Source organism: Balaenoptera borealis, assembly GCF_965194805.1.
Source record: "Balaenoptera borealis genome assembly, chromosome: 1".
In the NCBI taxonomy this organism is placed as follows: Eukaryota; Metazoa; Chordata; class Mammalia; order Artiodactyla; family Balaenopteridae; genus Balaenoptera; species Balaenoptera borealis.
Window position 1 is genome coordinate 21,010,750 of NC_138860.1, and position 9,789 is coordinate 21,020,538.

General features: G+C 41.4%; 1 long non-coding RNA gene across 1 annotated transcript in view; it reads right to left on the reverse strand.

The window, feature by feature from the left end:
- The window catches only part of LOC309606353, a 29,281-nt gene extending 19,635 nt beyond the window's left edge, over positions 1-9,646 (reverse strand). Inside the window, exon 1 of the long non-coding RNA XR_014231774.1 lies at positions 176-9,646. This is a non-coding gene — a long non-coding RNA (uncharacterized lncRNA). The remainder of the gene's footprint in view (positions 1-175) is intronic.
- Positions 9,647-9,789: the final 143 nt, after the last annotated feature.

Here is a 9,789-nt window from a genome sequence, read left to right on the forward strand (position 1 = left end):
GCGTGCGGGCTTCGGTAGTTGTGGCTCGCGGGCTCTAGAGCGCAGGCTCAGTAGTTGTGGCACACGGGCTTAGGTGCTCCGCAGCATGTGGGGTCTTCCTGGACCAGGGATCGAACCCGTCTCCCCTGCATTGGCAGGCGGACTCTTAACCACGGTGTCACCAGGGAAGCCCCACCTTACTCTCTTTAATTATATATCATAATGTATTTAATCCATCCCCTCTTGATGGACATTTACATTGTTTCCAATTTTTTTCTTAGTAAAGCAATATTACAGTGAATGATGAGGGTAAACCCCAAGGTCTGAGTATCATAAACCAGCACCTCATTTATCTCTCATCTCTCATCCAAAGCCGTGGTAGACTCACAGATACCCTCACAATATTGGCCCTGAGACAGCCTCAGAGTCTGTGCCCCAGCAGTGTTCACGAAGCTATGCAAGAAGCATCTTGTGTCTGTGCTTCTGCTCAGTGCAGGGATGCAGACCCCAATCAGGGAGCTGTCCCTCCCACCAAAACAAAGTAGAAGGTAAAACTTCCCAGTATTTCAAAACAACAGAGAACACGGAAATAAAACACCCAAGCAGTTGGCCAAAACACAGAATACTTATATCAGAGTAAAGCCCAAAACCTGACCTGGACCTTCCATGGGGGAGGAGCATCCTGAGTGGAAGGGCAGGTATTTCAGAGTCAGGAACCACTGCAACCCTGCCTTTTACCAGTGATCTGACCTGAGCATTAGCCCCGTTTCCTGATCTAAAAGGCAAAAAGGAATAATAATTTGGGGCATACAAAGGAAAAATGTATGCAAAAATGTTACATAAAATACTGTGATACCAGCTAATGATACCTTCCAAATATTCCCTCACGTACGCCCAGGTAGCCAGAGATGTTTGTTATCATCTTGTCTATGCAACACTTCATTCAGGCACTTTACATCTGCCATCTGCTTCATCCTATAGTAAAGATGAAATTAGGCAAAACCTTCCCCAGTTTACCTATGGAGAAAGCATGGCAAAGTAGAGAAGTATGTTAGGGGCAGGCGGATATAGTTATAGCTGAAGGCACTTTACAGGAGAACCAGAGCCAGAATGCTGCCGGCTGCCAGCTCAGAGGGCTTTTTCTAATCATTTACATCCTTGTTTTTTGCTGTGGACATCAGCACATAATATAATGCCCTGTTCTATCATCTCTGGACTGGAGTAAAAGATGTGGCAAAGTGCATCATTATCATGATCATGTACCCACTTTTGTGACTCTATTTTCCCCGTTTTCCTGTGGTGGCTTACTTCCCCTGGATGCACCGTTTTCGTTCTACAATCGTTAGCTGCAGACATGAGTTCCAAGGATTAGAGAGCCGCAGTCAATCTGCGTGATAGATAGTGGTCCTGTGTTCTTGCCTCCCCTGGCCGGGGCAGCTCATGGCTTGCCAGAACCAGACCCCAGAGCAGCAGACTCCACATAAGAACAAATGAACCTCCATCAGCTTAATGCAGGGCATGACCAAAGGATGCTGAGTGTTAATAGGCTGGATTCCCTCTCTGGAGAGTCTAAAGACAGGGATCAGAAGTGAAGCGATTAATAATGCTGGATAGTTCCTAGGCACTTAGTACGATGATTCATCGGCCTCATAAAGCACTTAGCAAGACCCTCGCAGAGTTCATATATACACTTTCAACGCAGAATGGCGCAGAGCAAAAACATAGGCTCAGACTTCAAAGAGCTGGTTTCTAGTCCAAGACCTGCCACTTTCTAGCTGTGAGAGCTCAGGCAAGTGTCATACCTCTCCGGGCCACAGTTTACTTATCTGCAAAATGGCGATAAATGATACCTGACTTGTCTACCTCTGAGATTGTTGGGAGAATCAAGCAAGATCACTCACATGACAGTGTTTTATGAACTCGGAGATACGACATAAAGTGGTTTCGATGACACAATGATAGTGATGATTGATCGATCGATCGATTGATTGATTGATGGCGTCCTTCCTTCCCAGACCTAGCACGGTCCTCATTATCATATTCATCTTCCGTGAACAGGAGAATCACGATTAGACTTTTGTGAAACAGATTTACTCCTCACAGGATGTTCTTTCTATAAATGAGTTTTCGGTAGTAATCCTGCCCTGAACTTCCATAGCGGGAAGAGACTAGATTCCAGAATTCTCCACTTTTCCAAGGCCCAGTCAAGAGGCAATGGGAAGTTTGATGCCGTGTCCTCTCAGCTAAAGGTCAATGTCTGTGAGCAACTAGTAAGTTCAGGCATATGTGTATCTCTCTTTCTTGTGCTAAATTTTCAATTAAAAGGACTTGTCATTAGAACCATTAGCTTTGAAAATTGGTTTGCTGAGCCTGACTCCCTGGCTTGATTGGCAATATTTTGCAAATTTAAATGTAATTTGCAGAATTGCAAGTATACTTTTATTTTCTGAAATCTGTAAAGAAGACAAATGTCCTTTTTCTAGGAAAGAGTCACAGGCACTATGAAGTTTCTTTTTTTTTCTTACTTGTCCTCACGACAAAAAAGAAATGATAATTATGTGTCATGACAAAGGTATTGGCTAACACTACGATGGCAGTCATATTGCAATATATAAATTTATCAGATCAACACATTGTACACCCCAAACTTACACAATGTTGTATGTCAGTTATATCTCAGTAAAATAGATATATGATAGATTGATAGGTAGATGGATAAGTAATCAACAAACAACTTAATCCCTGGGACCCATGACTATACCTCATATAGAAAACTATGTTGCAGAGGTAATCAAGTTAAGGATCTTGAGATGGGGAGACTGCCCTGCCAGTATTATCCAAGCGGGCCCTATATATAATCGCATGTGTCATATAAGAGCAAGGCAGCAGATTTGACACAGACATACAGAGGAGAAGGCAGTGCGACCATGCACAGAGGCTGAGATTGGAGTGATGCAGCCATGAGCCATGGAAGGTCCCAGCCACCCAGCTGGAGGAGGCAAGGAATGGTTTCTCCCCTAGAATCTCCCGAGGGGGTACAGCTCAGCCAACACCTTGATTTCAGTTTAACTATACTGATTTCAGACCTCTGGCTTCTGATACTGTGAGAGTAAATTTCTGTTGTTATCAAGTTGTGGCCATTTGTTACAGCAGCCACGGGAAACTCATACATTGATGTTAGCAATCAATAATTCCAGGGTAATCAGCAAGATGTGCAATTATAAAAATCAAAGAAATTAAATATACTGTACATACTACTATTAAAATTAAGTTGAAACTATCAATAGGAACTCATGGATTCTTAAATAAGATATTGCATTGACTCTAAGAATTACCTTTTTGGTTAGTTTTTTATTGAAGTGTAATTAACGTATAGCATAGTGTTAGTTTCAGATGTACAACATAATGATTCAATGTTTGTCTACACTGTGAAATGATCACCACAAGATGTCTAGTCAACATCTGTCACCTTACATGGAGTTGACCCTTGAACAATACAGGGGTTAGGGACGTCAACCCCCCACACAGTCTAAAATCTGTGCATAATTTTGCAGTCGGCCCTCCGCTCCACAGCCATGGTTCCACATCCCTGAATTCAACCAACCATGTACCGTCTAGTACTGTAATACGTATTTAGTGAAAAAATTTGTGTATAGGTGGACCCTTGAAGTTCAAATCCATGTTGTTCAAAGGCCAACTATAGTTACAAAAATTTTTTTCTTGTGACAAGAACTTTTAAGATTTATTCTCTTAGCCACTTTTCAATCTGCAATATAGTGCTATTAGCTATAGTCACCATGTTGTACATTACATTTTATATGTTTTTACTTATTTATTTTATTTTTTAAGTTAATTTTTATTGGGGTAGAGTTGCTTTACAATGTTGTGTTTGTTAGTTTCTGCTGTACAGCAAAGCAAATCAGTTATACATATACATATATCCCCTCTTTTTTGGATTTCCTTCCTATTTAGGTCACCACAGAGCATTGAGTAGAGTTCCCTGTGCTATACAGTAGGTTCTCATTAGTTATCTATTTTATACATAGTAGTGTACAAATGTCAATAGCAATCTCCCAGTCCATCCCACCTTCCCCCCACCCCTTGGTGTCCATAAGTTTGTTCTCTACATCTGTGTCTCTGTTTCTGCTTTGTGAATAAGTTCATCTGTACCATTTTTCTAGATTGCACATATAAGCAATATTATACAATATTTGTTTTTCTCTTTCTGACTAACTTCACTCTGTATGACAGTCTCTAGGTCCATCCATGTCTCTGCAAATGGCACAATTTTGTTCCTTTTTATGGCTGAGTAATATTCCATTGTATATATGTACCACATCTTCTTTATCCATTCCTGTGTTGATGGACATTTTGGTTGCTTCCATGTCCTGGCTATTGTAAATAGTTTTACACTGTTTGTGGGAATGTAAACTGGTACAGCCACTATGGAGAGCAGTATGGAGGTTCCTTAAAAAACTGAAAATAGAACTACCATATGACCCAGAAATCCCACTCCTGGGCATATACCCAGAGAAAACCATAGTTCCAAAAGATACATGTATCTGGTGTTCATTTACTTATTTATTTTATATAAAGTACCTGATTATTCTTCCTTTAATAGATATATTAACCCTAAAGACTAATGCAACTCTTTCTCATTCCTCTGACAGAGTAGAGTGTTAGGGGACAAGAGGTTGGCTGGTCCTGGTTGTTCAGTTCCTTGGGGTCCAGGGTGGAGCCCATGGAGGGCGGGAGGGGGTCACAGAGGTGAGACTAGTGAGGAGAGTCATGTGCCGTGTCCTGCAGGAGAGCCGGAGCCAAATTGGAAATGGATGTCAGACCAAGCTGTCAACCCTGAGGATTTAGCCAGCAATGGAATAAAGACAATGGGCCAAAAAGGGACATCAAGCAGTGACAATATGTCCCAGTGTCACTATCTATGGGACCATCTTATCAATTGCCAGCATCCATTTGCCAGTGTACGCCAGGATCACCTAAGTGAATTAAGACGATGTAATACTTTGTGAGTTGCATGACTCCAGAAATCTGCTCATCTAAATATTTTAAAATACCTTGTTTAAAATGTGCTTCTCTACTCTTTATTATGGAATCAAAAAGGTACAGTGTGGGACTAGCAATGATCTAATCAATCTCCCTGCCTATAGGCAGGCTTCCTTCATTTATTCCAAGCAGACAAAGGTCTATCCTCAAGAAGTCTGAAGAAGACAAACTCACAGTTTCCCCAGGTAATTTTCCTATAAATTTAATCATGTTTACCAAAAGAGACTTCTCCTCCTGGGATTGTGCTTCCCAGTTCTAAAATCACCAAGCCCATATTTGCCTTCCCTCCTCCATTTTTTCTTGATCTCTGCTATATTTTCCTAATGACCCCTTCTCATGTAGCTTTTCTAGCACACCAAATTTGCTTTTTATTTCCAATGACATCAAGACAGATATTACACACTTAAAAATGTATGTGCCAGAGACTATGTAAACAGCCAAGTCTAAACTTGACTTGTTTATCAGGCAGGAAGACAGAAGCTCCCTGGCACCTAACTCAGGACATGTGCACAATTAGAACCAAAAGGTGCACTGCACTCCATCCAGCTGGACACATGCCATGGCTTAAGCCAAGAAAGTGAGCATTGGAGCCCCATCCAGACCTGTAACACAGGAGCTCTTACAAGGAGGCTCAGCACTAATCTCCCCTTCCACCAGGTCACCGTCATGCCAACCACTCCAATGACACTCCTTTTCTGAGCCCTTCCTCGAAGAAGGAGCTGGGGATACTGCCAAGAATCACATCTTCCATCTGGAAAATGGATCCTAGGGGCATGTGTGCACTGATACCAGGGTTGGGTCTTATGGTGCTAAACTTCCAGACTCTATTTAGAGGAAGGGAAGCTGCTTCCAGCTTCCCAATCACCTTCCTTTCTCCCCAGTACTCTCTCCCCACAAACACACACACACATATAAGGTCACGGACAAATGTCTATTAGCCTCCTGGAGGAAGTGTGGCCCTGCCTGCAAGACTACAGAGGTTCCATTTGTATTTTGAATTGTTTTATTAGGGCAAGAATTTGTTAAGAGTGTAGCATACACATACACATATGACATATCCCTGGCAAGCATTCCCTCTGTTGCACAGATTCATTTATCCAACAGAATGCTGGTATCCTTAGGAATAGAAGTAGTTGTGGCATCAGTAGTAATAGCTAATAGCTACCATTTATTAGCTGCCTCCTATGTATTACATATTGTTCTGAGTGCTTCACATCCATAATTTCCAATCATCACGTTCACACTTTGACTTGAGTTTTTGCTTCTTCTTCTACTGATGCTGAAATGGAGGCTCAGAGAAGCTTAGACACATGATCAAAGTCACACTGCTCATCAGCAGAGACAGAGCCAGGATGCAGGTCCAGCTCCATTCTGGTCCAATGCCTGGGCTCTTCACACTGCGCCACAACCAACCCCTTCTCACAGTGAGAACGAGGTGGAAAAAGGAATGTGGGTTCCAAGTCCAACCCGTCTGTTAACTAAATCTCCTTGGATGTAATTTATGACCCCAGTACTTGGTTGAAGTAGAGTTGGCCTCTTTTATGACTTTTTTTTTTCCTTGCAGACATTTTGGCTCTCTTCTCTGAGTGCTTTTCTCTTTTCTTAATCTACTTTTAGCATGAGAATATTTGCACATATAAATAACACCCCCTCATTTGCACCTTACCAAGACACAAGTCAACATGCTCTTGGGTATATTATCCATCTTCCACTGTATGTTCTCCTCTGCTTTGCCAGTTCCATGTTTTCTTTTTCTTTTTCCTTTTTCCAATTCAGCCATGTAGGATAAATAATACACTTGTTCTATAATTGAAAATTAATCTGGAAACAGAGGGCTAAGTCGTACAGTATGTGAGGAGGACAGGTCCTGGGGAACATTTCATCTCCCTCCTAATATTAAATGGTTTCACCAGATGTTATGAATGTGAGGATATAAACTTTAGCCCCCAGAAGTCTGAGTTAATAAAAAGTTTTTTAATTAAAAATAACAGAATAAGGGCTACTGTAAGTGGAAAAAATTGCCAAGCTATAGACTATATTATTTAATAATAGGCTCTACATCTCCAGATTATCATTAATTTTATGAACCTAAGCACTTTATAAAACATTGATCTATTTAACATTCTTCTTCTCTCTACCTGAAACAATCATACTCTCTTCCCTGCCCTACTTTTCCCTCCCCTGGCTAATTTCACTCATCCTTTGGGGCTCATGTTAGCTATCACTTTCCCAAGAAGTCTATAGACTCCCCAGGTCTGGGTTAGAAGACCTGCCTATGGACCCACAAAGCACTGTATTCTCCCCCCATAATAGCCCTTTAAGTCCTCACTCACAGTCCTTTCCACTCTTACTCCTAACCAGATCCTAGATGATACGCATGTCCATGAAGGTAAACCACCCACGTGATGATACATCCAACAATGTGATCTTGAAGTTCATGGATCTCCCTAACTCTGCTCATTTACTCCACTGCATTTGGACCACCTATCCTCATGACCACACCTGGTTTTGTCATCACCCAAAAATCTTGAACTCCAATATTCTACTCTCTGGCCATTCTTCTAGCCTCTAAGTTCCCGTAGTTTCTCATTCCTACTACACTTACTCCCTGGGCTCACAGAGTATTCTAGTCTCTTGGCTTCTCAAATTTTTGCAACCAGCAGTACTTTTCCTTCCCATCCAAGCCTACATCCCTGAATAGGTTACCTGAACTATCCTGTCTGCTAACCTTGATTACCTTGCATTGTTATCTGTCTACCACATTACTTAGGAATATTCCAACCCTGAGTCAACCCTCCAATCCTCCTTCTCCATCCCTGTATCCACCAACTGCACCACTGACAAAAATCAGGCAGCTCTCAGGGTTGGTTCCACTACATATTCATGGCTTCAAAATTCATCTGAGCTCTAGCACCAACCAGCAAACCTTTGACTTGTCCTTGGTCAGTGCCCTCTTCCATTCTCTGCAATAATTATTCCAAATGTTTACCATTCTCTTTCTATCCCTTAGATTTCTTTCTTTCAGTGGATGATCTTACCTCATTCTTCATCAGTGAAGCTGAGGTTATGAAGTGTGATCTTCCTCATCTTTTCTCACAATTATCTGTTAATTTATTTACACCCATATCAGTTTTGATTCCTTCCCTCCAACCTCAGAAGATGTGGTATCTTCCACCTAGGACCTTGCTCTTATCTCCCTGGACATGGTCTCCTCCAGAAACCTCCATAACTTACCCCCCACCCCTTCCATGAAGAACATGAAAGAAACAAAAAGCAGCATGCCAGCCTTCAAATAATTTAAAATCTGCTTAGAAAGACAAGGTGGAGAGACATTGGGCCAAATAATAAAGCAGATGAATAAAATCCTCAGCCTAGTATTGTCTCATGAATCTACTACCCAATCATAAAAAGTCAATACTGAAAAGGACTACGAGGTCATCAGATGCCTCTGTTCCAGGCAGGCGTCCAACTAAATGGACCAAGAAAGATAGTTGTCTCATCGCCCATTAAAATCCTCCAGAGATGGAAATTCCAACAAGTTTCCATTCCAAATTGGCAATTGAACTTCCCTTAGGAGCACTCAGAAGAGATGTATTTTGACGGTGAGCCAAACCTTTCAATTGTCTCCTCTTTCTTAAAATGCCTCATTCAAAAAGACCACAAGGCAATCAACTAAAATTACTTTCTGGAAATGAATAATGTGAAACTCTGGGAAAGTACAGTCAGCCCCGGGACTATCAGAGTTACAATAGAAAAATTTCTTCTTGGAGGACTTGAAGATAACTTACAAGAGTAGGGTGATCCTTGCCTGGTAGCCAAGAGTAACCATATCTGGAGAGTGAGACATACACACACGCACACGCACGCACACACACACACACAGCTTACTTTGCCCCAGCCAGAATCTCTGATGTCCCTCTCTCCCTTCCTCTGCATTTTCATTTCTCCCTGGGAGGCTCAGTCTGAAGCCCTGATATTTGCCCAGCCTGCTTGATAGAAATCATCCAACCCTGTGTAGTGACTGATAAAGGCCTTGCAACAAGGTCATTAATCCTGGACAGTCAGCCAAACCCAATGCAGCAATCACAAGGCTGATGCTCTCTATTAGCCATGGAGTAACTCCACTTTTCCTCTAGCCTACAGCATCACAGATGCGAGACACTGGAACCTAAGAGCGAGGACCACTGCACAGGGGCAGCCAGAATCCCCCAAAGAAGATTCCTGCCAGTGAATGTGAGACCGTCTGTAATAGTCATTAGTAAAGTAAAGCCATGTTTTAAAGCTCCTGCTTATACGATTTAGCCAAACATTTTGTCCAAGATATATAGGCCCCAGATTTTCCACTCCTAAAATAGTTTTCCTTCTTGGAAGGATTTAGTCACTGAAATACATGAAGAAGGCTTGAAGTTATTGGGAAACAGTGTGGTGGTATGTATTAAAGGGCAAGGAACCCAGTTAAGAACAGGACTGAGAACCTGGACCTGTCTCCACCACTAATGTACGTACAACAGTGACCAAGTTGGAGTTCTCTGTATCCGTGACCACAAAATAAAGAAAAATTAGGGAACTAGGAACACAATGCAGGTAACTAGAAGTAAATTATATATATATATATATATATATATATATATATTATATATATATATATATATATATATAATATATATATATATAAATTATATATATATATATACACACACGTATATATAATTCATATATATGTGAATATATATACATATATGTCCATGA